Source organism: Notamacropus eugenii, chromosome 6 (genome assembly GCF_028372415.1).
Source record: "Notamacropus eugenii isolate mMacEug1 chromosome 6, mMacEug1.pri_v2, whole genome shotgun sequence".
In the NCBI taxonomy this organism is placed as follows: domain Eukaryota; kingdom Metazoa; phylum Chordata; class Mammalia; order Diprotodontia; family Macropodidae; genus Notamacropus; species Notamacropus eugenii.
Genome location: NC_092877.1, coordinates 165835721 through 165850558, shown reverse-complemented (window position 1 = coordinate 165850558; position 14838 = coordinate 165835721).

Here is a 14838-nt window from a genome sequence, read left to right as displayed (position 1 = left end):
TCTTTTGTCCTGAACTTTTCCTTTGTGGAGCTTATTCGGACTATCTACATGGAGCAGGGGCACATAAGAAAATATGCCAATGAATACACATAAGGAAGTAAATTTGATAAGGTGATTGAGTTGGGGATATTTGTAAACTGATAACTTAAAGGTGTCAGAGAAACACATTGAGCTGGAAACTTCACTTTCCAGGCAAAAATCACAAAACTGGATAGAGGCATAAAAGAACTTAGGAAGTCCTTTGTCTTGTGCTCCCTCCCTCTTCCCCAGTAGGTGAACAGTTAGCCTCTCCTCCTTATATTTATAGGGGAATTTGAAAGGGAATTTTGGATCAAGCCTACAAGGTGAAAAAAACGAAAGCAAAACTACTGTCTTTCAGTTTAATTTCATGAATGTCATTTCACCAGCCTGAGGCAAGTATCTTGCAAGGACATATTGCCCTGGGCTAAGTGCTAGAGCCCAGAGAATAAGTTCCCTCCTGAGGGGCTCTCTGTGGTCATTTGATTCAGAGAACTGCTTGAAGACTTGATTTTATTTTCACTATTTTCCCAAAGAGTCAAATTCTACTTTTATGGGAGAGTAGGTAGAATGGGAGAATTCAGAGAGGAGGGAATCTGAGCAAATGTATCTGGGATACACCAACTCAGTATGTATATCACTCAAAGCACAATATGACTCAGGGTTGCCATTTGAGTCAGCAGGGTGCAGAATACAGTAGAGTTCTGTTATTTGAAATTAGAATACCATTTTGACATCTGATTCTGTTACTTATTGTAAAAATATGTACATTTAATTTTACTCATTTTAATTTAGAGCAGGATGAATGAATGAATGAATAAAAATGCATTTATTAAGTTCTTAACACATGCAAAGCACTGGGAGTGTAAACAGAAAAAAGCAAGACAGTCCTAGTTCTCAAAGAACTAACTTCCTATTATTAGAGAGAAACACAAATAAGAGATTGCTTCTGAGTCAGATGGAAAGGGCCAGTGGTGCTTAGGTTCAAAGTAGGTGTCAATGCATCTTTTGTAATGTTATTTCTACCAATAAAATTATATTTATTTCTAATGTCAAACCATTTGACAAGACTTTATTAGCAAGAACTTTCAGAGATATAGTTATCTCTTTCTTCCACATTGCAGGGGTTAGGAACACACCACCCAGGTCTGGAAAATCAATATGAAATGTTTTGACCCTCCTTTTGTACCAGAGAAGTCCGATTTTTTCTTTTTCTTTTATGGGGTATTTACAATACCTTATTGTAGAATTGGGGTGAATATTATACAATAGTCTACATATATTTTATGCTTTTATGAATTTCTAAACTTTTTCTGTATATCTCCTGGCCTTCATGTGCTGTCTGTTGCTTCCACAAAAGTTCCCCAAAATTCCTATTTAATTTCTTATGCTAACCCTAGATATATATCAAAACCATAATGGGGAAAGTCACTATATGAGAAGAATTATTGTACATTCCAACAAGATTGTACAGTGGGAACAAAATAATGAAGAAGGTGTGGCCTTGAGCAAGTAACTTTTCCCTCCATGGAATTCAGATTCTCATCTATAAATGCGTATGATCAGGAGTTTCCTGAAAGGTTAAGTGAAGAAGACTTTGTTCTGAATTTGAAGATATCTCTGTGTCAGGAGTTTGCTGGAAGCAGAATGAACTGGTTCCCCATGATCAGTGTGAGTATTTACACCTAAGAAATCATTAAAAGCCATAAATTTGGACTCTATTATTTTGTTGATTGTCTAGACATCATGAAGTTATGAAGAAAATGTTAATAATGTATATTAAACTTGAAAGTGTATTTGAATACATTTTTCCCCCACAGAGTTGTTTGTTATATATGTATCAGTATTCCTCTGCTCTGTATTGAAGAGCCCAGGTAACCAACAAGCATCAATCTGTATATGAGTTAGGAGGATGTCAACCCCAAGAATATGAAAACTTCCCCTACAGTGAAATGGGCATATAGGAACAATTTATTCCAGTGGCTATGAAGTAGGTGCTTAGAGCTTGATCAGACATCGAAGACACCAAGGTCATCCAATATGTCCCAGGCCATCACCAACCATCATGACTTTTATGCTGCCACTGGACTTCAATGACACTGGAAGAGAGAGTGGGGCTGGGGCAACTCTGCCTCACTTAAATCCAATTCACTTACAAATTAAGACATCACCCCGTGCTGTCATTTATCCTCTTCAAAAACAAAAGATGGACAATTGCAGAGCCCTCATTTGTATCCTCAGTGGCCCATTCCCAGGATAAAGTCCCAGCTCTCATTCCCATTTCTCTGATCCTTTTTACAGACTGAATTCAGAAGCTTTGTTCATATCAACAGCAGCCATGATTCAACTGATTATCTTTAATGGTTTTATTCTCCAGTATCCAGGAAAAGGATACTCATTCTTACTGCATCAAAGAGATATATTCATAGTCCAAAACTGTGGAGAATCTGTGAAGATATATATACTCCCAGATTTCCATTTTGTGATGGCTTCAAATTTAGAACAAGGTCTTCCTCCTTTAACCTTGTTAGGATGATCACACTACTCTTAGTGACACTTTCCCCTCAGCAAAACAGAAGAAGAAACTGTCTTCTCTTCTCTTCCCTAGGGTGAAAACTTCAAGGCCAGATGACTCTTGGACCTTGTTTAAAATGATCAGGATGCCTCTTCCCACGTATCTACCTAAATAGAAAATAAAAGACTTGGACTAGATGACCTTTAAGACCCCTTTCTCATTCCAACTACAGATTATTGTTATTATTTGTCCTTCATTCCCTAGCAGGACCAAAGACATCAGGAGGATGATGTCTTGACTTGCAAGTGAATTAGATTTGAGAGACAGAACTGTGCAAAGTCATCAGTTTCACTTTCTTCTCCAGAGTTAGAGTCTAGTGGCGAGACTTTGATCAGGATGACTAGCGATGGCTCCTCAGTACAACTACAATAACTTTCCCAGCAGAACATTGAGTGATCTGTCTTCTGAAGAAATAAGATAATGCTCACCAGAAAAGGAAACAAGGCCATTCCCATTCCATGAGCCTACTTTGTCAATTGGAGTTCATGGTATGGGACACATTGCATTCTACTCCTCTAATTGGTTATTGGGTATACTATTTGCATTATCATACAAAAAGGCAGAATTATAGTAATAATAAAGTATATCATTATTTAAGTTTTGCAAAGCACTTTATATATGTTATCCTATTTGATCCTCCCAACAACCATTTGAGGTAGGCACTATTAGGGCTCCACCATCCTCTTCTCAGCTGTTAATATGGTTTAAATAAAATGTATATCTGACCATGCTGTGTTGTTGTTCAGTCATTCAGTCATGTCCATCTCTTCATGACTCCATCTGTCCTCCACTATTTCTTGAAGTCTGTCCAAGGTCATGTTTATTGTTTCCATGAAACTATCCATCTCATCTTATGATGTCCCCTTTTCCTTTTACCTTCAATCTTCTCCCCAGTCAGGATCTTCTACAATGAACTTTGTCTTCTAATTATATAACCAAAGTATGTAAGCTTCAGCTTTAGTATTTGGCCGTCCAATGACTAGTCAATTAATTTCTTTGAGTTCTGACTGATTTGATCTGCTTGCTGATCATATTAACCATCTTCTATTCAATAAATTCTAGTGGCTCTTTAATACCTTGAAGATAAAATAGAAAATTCTCTGTTTGCCTTTTAAGGACCTTTTATTTCTTGCCTTTCCATGGATACTGCTCCCAGTTTATCGTATATGTCTTTTTTTTGTTTTTTAATTCTACTTATTTTATTTTTAATTTATGAAAGAAAAGAAGCATTTATGTAACATAGTAGAATTAGGAAAAAAAGATGATTGTACATGAAACTTCAAATATATTATGTACATCTTAAGATATCGCGTAACTCACTTTTTTCCTCTTTTATCTCCCCCACTCCAAGCCCATAGAGATGGGTATCAATAGCCAAATATACATACATACGTATATATATATATATATATATATATATATATATATATATATATATATATACACACACACACACACACACACACACACACACACACACACACACACACACACACATATATAGGTACCTATTTATGTATATATGTACATATATACATGCACACATATATATAGTCATTCTATATATATCTATATCTATATATCTATATATCTATATATATAGTTCTATATATATATAGAGTATATATATAGAACTATATATAGTCATTCTATATATATCTATATATATCTATATATACTTCTATTTATAAGTTCTTTCTCTGAATGTAGATAGAATATTTTTTATATGTCCATAGTTAATTTGGTTATTTATAATTGTCTAAATGACTTAGTTGCTCAAAGTTCTTAAAACAATGCAGTTGTTACTATATATAATGTTCTTTTGTTTCTGCTCATTTCACTCGTCATTATTTAGTGCAAATTTATCCATGTTTTTTCTTAAATCAATGATAATATTCTTTACGTATCTTTATTGTACAAAGTTCTTTTTCATGTTGTCTCCCCTCATTAGACTGTTGAGCTCCTTGAGAACAGGATTTTTTTGGCCTTTCTTTATAGTCTGAGGGCTTAGCAAAATGCCTGACACATAATAGATGCTTAGTAAATGCTAGTCAACTGACAACTGACTGACTGAGAGAGACTGAGCAATTTACCTAGTCACACAACTAAGAAGTTTCTAAGGCAAGATTCTAATTTAGATCTCCTGAACTCTAACTACTATGCAACAGCATATCTTGAATTCAGCCTTATCCTTTTATAAAGGACCTCACATCTGAAGCTTTCATTGAGTTGTTTGTTTTTTTTAAGATAAATTATTGGACTTTTTTGTTGTTGTTGTTTTGGTTCAGGTAGAATTTAATAAAGAAGATTATGTATTTCAACTTAGTGACAAGCCCTAAATAAAGATTGATCACCACTAGATATAAGGAGGAAAGAATTGGCTTTTTTAAGAGAAATTGAATAAGACTGAATAATTAAGTTTTAGTGGAATTTCGCTTTCTGAATGAGTGAAGTTGAGATGGATGGTTGTTTACTTTTCACTGTATTTAGGGGGAATTGTACCATCATATTGTTTTATGAGGCAATAATCTAGTGCCTAAATGGATAAACTGTGAGCACAAATAGGTTATCCCATTCAACAGCAAACACATTTCCATCAATAAATCAGGAAACCAGATTATTTCTTATAGAGGCCAGACCCACATGATATTTTTATGGTTGTAATAAAAGTCATGATTAATGATGTTTGAATCTCAAAAGCTTCTGGCAATTTAATTCAAATTCAGTAAATATCTAGAAGTCCATATGCCAATCTCACTTTATACAAGCTGTCTGATTTTCTTTATGTTTCTCAGGTAAGTTTCCAATCCAACACAGTAAACTTTCAGCATTTTTCTGGCTTGTATTAGTATCAACTGTTACTACAATTCTTGATTTGGAAATAGCTTACACATACAAACATCGTACTTGCTCCAGTTCGTCAAATCCCAGAATTCTTGTGACACCTGTGGCAGTCATTGTGGGGGGAAAAAGGACATTTTCAAAGTATTCATGGGGTCAGAAATGCAGGAAGGGAAAAAAATTAGGAAAAATTAGAAGATTAGATCCCGGAGTGGACTTCCAGGCAAGGGTAGCTGAACTATATGAACCCTTTCCTCAAAAATATCTTTCTAAGCTATCTGAATGTTTTCCATTGACTTTATTATACCACCTGAAGTTTGATGAATTAGAAAATCAATTTTGCAAATAATAATTGAAAAATTAAGTACTGCTGAGATTTAAAGATGTATCAATTTACTCACATACCGATATGCAGTAGTTCGAACAGTCTCTCCCTATATTTGTCTTTGTGAATCAGAGTTTTGATTGGAGGGAAGGAATTTAAATCATTTTGCAGCATAGGGAATTTTGAAAGGAAGAACAGACTTGAGGTGGAGTACTTAGAAGAACATAAGGACACTGGGCATCTGGGAGCTTAGAAGAAAGAAAAGGAAAAGTGGAATGTGCAAATCAAACATCCTAATTTCAGAAGTTTACCCTTTTTTTCAATAGAAATAAAGATAAAACTCATTTCTTGTTTCCTCCTCTAACACATGACCACAATTTATAAATCTAAATCTCATCCCTAAAAACCATCTTGTTAATCAGTTGTTACCTTTCCAAATGTCTTAAAATTCTGGTAACTCTATTTTTGCTTAGTAGCAGTGATGAAAAGGCCAACTGTGACTATAAATAAGGTGTTTAGTTTCTTTTCCAGAACTTCATAACCCCTTGTGTTCCTCCTAAATGTGTTCCCATTTGAATTACTAGAAGTAGGTGGCAGTGGTTGTCAGGTTTTACAAATCTCCAGAGATTCTTTGTCAAACCCAAGATATATACTCCAAGAATATAGACTACCTCCTTGTTGTTCATGTCAGGTTCATGCTGTTATGAGCACCTTACCACAACTAATTAAGACAGTGACAACTACCATTATTTCTTTTTAAATTCTCTTCTGACCATTGTTATATGATGTGATGGCATTTGTGGAATTTCTTGGAACACCAAAATGCTTCCTTCAAAGAGGGTACTGTTCCACTTTTGCTACAAGAGCTATGGAATAAAGGGAGGAGGAACAATCTGATGGATGGGACAGATGAGGATAATTCTTCTCTGTATCTTTCTTGTGTATGAATTTCCAGGATTTCTTTTGAAATGGACTACTGACATAGTTTCAACTGAGCCTCAACAAGTCAAGACTTTACACTAAAGATGAAAATGACTGTGGCTTTGGGATGGTAGAAGGAGTGTTCACTGGCAAAACTATGTAACATTGAAATAATAATAGCAATAAGCAGTACTTTAGTGCTTCCTATGTCTGAGGCACTGCGTTAAGCCCTTATACAAAGAAAGATAAACACCTCCTCTTGGGGAGCTCACAGTCTAATGGAGGAGACAACAGGCAAACAACTATGTGCAAAAAAGAAAAGCTATGTAGAGGATAAAGTGGAAATAAGAAACTGAGAAAAGATACTAGAATAGAGGGGCATCAAGGAAAGCTTTCTATAGAGAGTGTGATTAGATATTATGTATTTTCCTTGTCCACCATATCTTTTAGAAAAAGGCATTGTTAGAAATATTTCTTGAAAATATTTCAACTCTGTTTATTCAGTAGTGGTTCATATCTTAAAAGATTTTTTTGCAATAACCATACTTCTGAAGTTCTAAATTAAATGTTTTTTGAAGTTTTTAGACATTTAGACAATAATTATGAGAGGGTCCCTAGACTTTGAATAACTAAAGAATATGCTATGAAGTATCCTCTAGATAAAACAATATAAGCCTGACATAATTCTGAAATGTGAAACCCATCCTGTAGAACCAAAAAAGAACCATTCAATCAGAATCTGCAATTAATTTGGCATATTCCATTATTTGTTGGTATACCTGATTACTATTGAGAAAAATTTTAAATACATGGTAATTAACAATTATTTTATATTTAACATGAGTTTATTATTAAATAACTTTGGAAAACCAGTTGTAACATTTTTTATGCTACAACTATAATGTATCTGGGATATGACACACTGTTTCTGGAAAATTATCACACCTGACCTCCATTCCCCAAACTCCAATATACTCTTCACCACCAGTAAATCCTCATTACAAAGAAGTTATAAAAAGCCAAACTGACAGAGTGCCCTTATATGATATAGTAGGTGACATTCCACAGCTGTATAAAGTCTGATAAGTCTTTAGAAGGAGGAAGTAGGTATGCACTTTTACTTGACTTCAGCAGCTTTACTTGACTTCAACTCAAAGGAGCAAACATACCCTCTACCCACTTAAGTTGATCTGAAATCTCATCACCATGAAGAATGACTCAGGATTAGATGCTCCATATCAGTTGTTCAAGTGGTTTCTTGGCAGAGATACAGGAGTGGTTTGCCATTTTCTTCTCCAGCTCATTTTCTAGATGAAGAAACTGAGGCAAAGAAGATTAAGTGACTTGCCCAGGGTCACACAGCTAATAAGTATCTGAGGCCCAATTTGAACTCTAGAAGATGTCTTCCTTATTCCCAGACCAGTACTCTATCCACTGAGCCACTTAGCTATCCTAAAACTCTTCCCAGAGTCTTTCATCACACAACCTTCATAGTAACTTCATTTTCCGTCAGCAACTCTACTTGGTTTTAAGTCCATGGAAAAATATGCCCTGGTAACCCAATATCCCCTGATATCTCCCTGCCTTCTTTCAGATTGATTTTAAGTGTTGTCTTATCCCATCAGGCTTTAAGCTCCTAGAGGGCAGGGACAGTCTCTTACTTGTATCTCCAGTGCTTAGCACAGTGCCTAGCACATTAATGAATGTCCATTCAATTGAACTAAATTGAATCTCAGTGTTATTGTCTTTAGTCTTCTTTCATTTACTTTACTGTAGCCATTGCATGTATTGTTTTCTTCAGTTTACTGTCTTCATCACTTTGCTTTTCCTATTTCCTAATATTCATTATTTTTTATGTTGCAGCATTATTCATTACATTCATATAACCTAATTTGTTCAAAATTAATGATTTCATTTCATTTGACTTATCAACTTCAGTTTATAATATATCCAGTATTCTACATTTCATTCAAACTGGCTTAACCGTGATTTTGGAAACCTGTCATTCTATCTGCCATCTCTATACCTTTGCACAGAGATGGAATACTGAGTTTGGGGAACAGCAAATTTTCCCCATGATTTGCATATACTTCTTCCTCCACTCTAGCTCTCAACATCCTTACCTTCAAACAAATACTTACTCATCTCATTTCCTCTAGGAAAGCTCTCCTTGTTCTCTTTCTTATTAGGGCTCTCTTCCTCCTCAAGCTATTTTATAGTTATTTATTTGCATAAATATTTGCCCACTCAGTAGAATATAAGCTTTTTGAGGACAGGGATTGTTTTTCATTTTCTCAGTTCTTAGCATAGTGCCTTTCTCTAACAACTTCTCTATTACAAATCAGATTATGCATAAATTTTATCTTTCAAATATTAAAATCAGCACTGAATGTAAGCATACACCACACTTATGGTATATACATACTTTTAACCTTTCCTTTTTTAATAAGATGGGGGAAGTAAGTCTAGACACGTTCACATGAAAAAGGTCTCAGGGGACTTGTGGATCAAAAACTCAGTGTGGGAAAACTGTGTTGTGGATAATGCCATTTTAGGCTGCAGTTAAGAGAGTCATTGGACTAGGGAAATCATAGTCCTAACGTAATCCATCTTCATTAGGCCACATATAGAGTGTTGTATTCAGTTATTGTCACCATGGGAAGAATACTATTTAGCTGGAGAAGGTCCGGAAAAGAATAAGCAGGATGATGGTGAAGGGCTTTGAGATTGGCTATAGTCAATAAGTATTTATTAAGTACCTAAGTACTCCAAACTGTGCTACTTCCTGGTCCCTGTTATATACAGATTATTAGAAATAACTGGGGATAGTTCACATAAAGAAGAGAATGTGAATGGAAAAGAGGGACGTGATGCTCTTCTTAAGCATTTGAAGGGTTGTCATAGAGAAGAGGGATTGGAAATATTCAGTAGAAGTTGCCACAGTGGGGAGAATTTGCAAAGGGGTAGATTTAGGTTTGATGTCAGAAAAACACCCTAAAAATCAGAGAGGTCCCTTTGTAGAATGAGCTGCCTCAGAAAGTACTTGATTTTATCTTACTAAAGTCTTGATGTCCTCTTGCCGAGTGTATGGTAGGTGGGGCATACATTTAGGTACTGATTGAACTAAGAAGTCTCTGAAGTTGGTTCTAAATCTGAGATTATTCGGTGAGGACATGAGTTTTCCATTCATCAGATCATTGATGGGTTTTATTTAGTTAGGGAAATGCTGTAGTGTTGCTCTGAGTTTAGACAACCAACCCATATAGCGCTAACAAGAAGGACCTTCCTTTTTGATCTGCTTTTTCTCATATGAATTTCTCAGATTATTCTATTGTTCCAGTGCTCTCACATTATTTCTTCATCCCCTTGCTGACTGGATCACACTGATAACGAGCTTCATGTTAGTTTTCGTTGCTTGTTGTTAGCTCAACTCAACTGAGACCAGTAGAGTCCTTTCATAGGGCAAGTCATTACACATCAGAGAAAATCAGTATTGTGCAGAGAAAGAGATTAAAAGAGGCTAAAAAAGGAAGATTGAACACCATTCTCATACTAGAGGTGAGAAGACTGACTAATGCCCTTTCCAGAGGCCATTTCTCCATTCTGTGAAAGGCACTATCAGATCTTGGGAAAAAGTTACTTACATATGGGTTCTGTGATCCTCAGAGTCTAGGAATATACATGATTGTGACATGCTACCAGGTTGTCTGAGATGTGTAATATCTCACCAACTAGAGAGCTGTCCTTTTACTGTATTGTTTATTAGTTTCACTTAACATAAGACAATATGTGTATTTACATTTCTCCTTTCTAACAGCCTAGGGAAAGAAAGCAGTGTTGCTCCTGATTTGTGTGTTCAAAACACATGATCTTCTCTCCAAAACCCACTTTTCCTCCCAACTTCCCTATTTCTTTCAAGGGTGCACAAGTTTGGTACCCCAGCAGCATGCTCAGTTCTTTACTCTTCTTGCAATGTCCAATCAGTTGTCAAGTCTTGTTAATTAGAGCCTCTACCACATCTCTCACATTTTTCCCCCTTCTCTCCACTTACAGAGCCTAGTTCAAACCTTCTTGAATTGCTTGGATTATTGTATTATTTGTTTCCCTAGTGTATTATTGTATTATTTCTTTCCTTACCTCAAGTTTCTCTCCTCTCCAATTCATTTTCCTCTATAAAGCTGCCAAAGTGACATTTTGGAAGTACAAGTCTGACTGAAATTTTCCTGATCAAGGAGCTCCCTGTTGACTGTAGGATAAGGTATAAACTTATTCATTGGCGTTTAAAGTCCTTCATAATCTTGTTCCAGCCCACTCTTCTGTTTTATTACACATTACTTCCCTTCACTCTTTCCATGGTTCAGTCAGACAGGCTACTGTTTGTTGTACACAACCTTGCAACATCCATCACCATGGCTTTGCACAGTTTGTCCTCATATCCCTAAAATATATTCTTTGACTGTCACTTCTGGGAATACCTAATTCCCCGCAAAGTTCAGCTCAAGTGCTACATGAGACTTTTTCTGATTTCTCCCAATTTCCAGCCCCTTCCAAAACTACTCTATTTTTAAATGTTTTTTTCAGTCAGCAAACATATTTATTACTCTTCCTTATTTGATAAAAGAAGAAAAGTAAAACCCTTGGTACAAACATGTACAGTCAGGTAAAACAAATTCCCACATTGTCCATATATTTTAAAAAATGTCTCAGTGTGCACTGAATGCTTCACCTTTCTATCAGAGGTAGATAACCTGCTTCATCATCAAACTTCTGGAATCGTGGTTGGTCATTACATTGATCAGAATGTCTTTCAGAGTTGTCTTTACAGTATTATTGTCATGGCATAAATTTTTCTCCTGATTCTGTTCACTTCACTACATATCAGTTCATGGAAGTCTTCACAGATTTCTCTGAAACTATTTTCTTCCTCATTTCTTACAGTGTAATGGCAACTTACTAATAAACCATAGCTTATTGAACCAGTACTCCAATTAATGGTACCCCTTCAGTTTCCAATTCTTTGCCAAAATGAAAAGAGTAGCTATTAATATTTCCATGCATCATTAGAGTTGTTTTTGTATGTTTGCTTAGAATAAACTCCCTCTCTCTTTCATACCGCCATCTTTCTTCTTCCCTTTCCCTCCTGCTTCCCTGTTTAATGAAATGCATTTCTCTATCCATATGTGTGTATACATTCTTCCTTCCTTTGACCAGTTCAAATGAGAGTAATTCAAGGCCAACTCCTCCTCTGGCCCTTTCTCCCTGTCTGTAAAGACTATTCATGCACTCTAACTATGAGAGAGAATTTCCCCTATCTTTCATCACCATTCTTTTGTTCTCTCAGCATATCACTCTTTTCCTCCCTTTTCATGAAACTTTTGTATTAACTTTAGATTTCATTTATATTTTTATGTATATTACATGTGTCTCTTGTAAATTTCTTGATGCATCTTTTCATATTTGTCTTTATATACCTAAGACCTGGCACAGTACTTGGCATAAATTTGGTGCCCAAGTTTGGATTGATTTAAAAGTCACTGGTGACATTGGTGTGGGTATTCCTTCTCTGAGGTACAATGTTGTCCCTCTCTACTTTAGCAAAAACCTTCCTGAATTATCAGACATCACTTGGTGTCTAGCACTTTGATGAGGATGGGAATAGACTTGTAATTATTTTGTTGTAGGAGACATCTGATGATAAAACTCTTTCTTCCAATGCTGACCACCATCTTTTCCCAAATTAGAACCTTAGAGAGTTGCCTGGGAACATTTAAAAGAGTGACTTATTGAAGTTAACACAACTGTTGTGTGTCAAAGATAATACATGACCTCAGGTTTCTTGGCTCTGAGGATGGATCAAACCTCATCAAATTTAATTAGGCTATTTGTGAGACCCCAGAAATGTAGGTGTATTAGTAGACCTGTGTTTGAAGTTTTCCCAGCTTGGAAGAATCTTCCAGAGTTGACATGATGACCTCCTTGCTGTGCCCAAGTATCAAAGTAGGACTTTAGTAGAGGATTTCACCTAGGAAGATTACAGTTGATCAAAAAGCTAAGGGAAAAAGTTCAAGTGGTTTAATGAGAATGGTAATTCATAAACCTCTCCCTTCTAGACTGTAATTCTTTTAATTGCACTATTACTGACAATGTAATTGTTTATTGTTGTATCGTTCTGCCTGAAAGTTCCTTCAGAGAGATAAGGAGAGTGTCTCTTCTATATAATGCACCTTACTTAACAATAGTATTGCTTTAAAAATAACCAAAAGATAGGCTTTTCAGGTTACCAGAATAGCATTGCTGCAGTAAAATATTTTGCTTTAGAGTTCTGAAGAAGAAAAAAAGTAGAACCAAGTGAATAATGGAAAACACAATGAACTCATGATGAAAATAGCTTGGAAAGACATTAGATGTCTGATCATCCTAATGATTAATTTAGACTTGAGTGAATTGCTGATGCAATGTGTCTCCCCTTTTTCAGGAGAAAGGTAGAAGACTTACTAAAGGTATGGAATGAAGCATATGTCGTCAGAAATGCGTAATGTGTTGATTTGTTTGCCTTGTCTGTTCTTCTTTGTTGAGGGAGAGGAGAGTTATTGGGAAGTGTTAACAATTGAAAAAAGAGAATTAATAAAACATTAATTTTATTTTAAAAAATTGTTCAAAGACTTATATCTCCCTAAAGCACATTACTAGTAATAAGCCCAAAAAGAGAATCATTTCCTGAGATTTGAAAACAAAAAAACTCTGAAAATTCAGCACTGATGCAATCGTCATTTTAGTATACATTTTTTTCTGTCAATATCTATCATCTCATTTTGCCCGAGACCATGACCTTTAGATGTTTTAAGAAAGCGTGGAAGTGACTCTTCCAATTCAACAAATATTTATGAAGTACCTTCTATTGCAAAACACCATGCTGAGTGCTAAGGATACCAGGACAAAAATTAAACTCTGTTTGGCCTTGTGGGGCTTAGCTTCTACAGACTCTATTAGCTGTACATATGCCTAATTCAGGGGAAATAGTGCTGGTAATCTAGTGAGGTTGTGTCTAGTATCACAGCATTTAACAGAAAGGAAAACTTAAGGTAGTAAAAGATACAACTACTTGCACTTAATTTTGGAAGGAATTAATAAAAAGGCACTTTTTTGGGGAGGAAGGGAAAGAAGGAGGTGACTGGTCCTACTAAAGTAAGGTAAAGAGCAGCACAACTTCTAGATTTTAAAATATCTCATAAGTCAGTCTACAAGCTGGGAGGATGAAGAACATGGAAAGTTATCATTTTAGTTTAGACTATGGACCTGGAATTGTGCTAGGCACCAAGCAGGGAAACAAAAACAATGAAATAGCTCCAGTTCCCAAGGAGTCAGGCTATTCTCCAGGATTTTTGAAATCACATGTACATTTTTTTTGGTAGAAACAGAAAATTATTATGTCTTGGGAGGGAGACATAGTAGATTAATGAAAAGGGGAAGCATAAGGGAAAATGACTTGGTAAAAGGAAATTTCTTGTGTAGTCTAATCAATCCTTTGTGGTGGCAAAGAAATGGAAATTTCTGGGACTGTGTGTCCATTGGGAAATGGATGAAAAAGTTGTGGTTTATGATTGTGCTGGAATATTGCTACTATAAGAAATGATGAGCTCAATGATCTTAGAAGTACATGGAAATACTTGCATAAAATAATGAAGTGCAACGAACAGAACCAAGAGGACATTGTGTACAGTAATAGCAATGTCTTTTAAGAGCAAGCTTGAGCAAATAAGTCGTTTTGACTATTTTAAATATCCAAATTAACTATAAAGGATATATGAAGAAAAATGCTATCATCCAGATAATGAACTGATAAATATAAATATGCACAGAATAATGAAGTGTGTGTATGTATTTGTGTCTAATGGTAGCCATCTCTAGGGTATGGAGAGGGAAAAAATTTGCATGATAAGTTTATTATATGTGTATTTATTTTTTCATGGTTTATCTCATTGATTTTGATATTTTTAATTAATTTATTTTTAGTTTTCAACATTCTTTTCCACAAGATTTTGAGTTCCAAACTTTCTCCCCACCTAACCCCTCCTCCACACCCTGAGATGGCATACATTCTGTTTACCCCTTCTTCCAATCTGCCCTCCCTCTCTCACCTTCCCTCTTATCCCCTTCC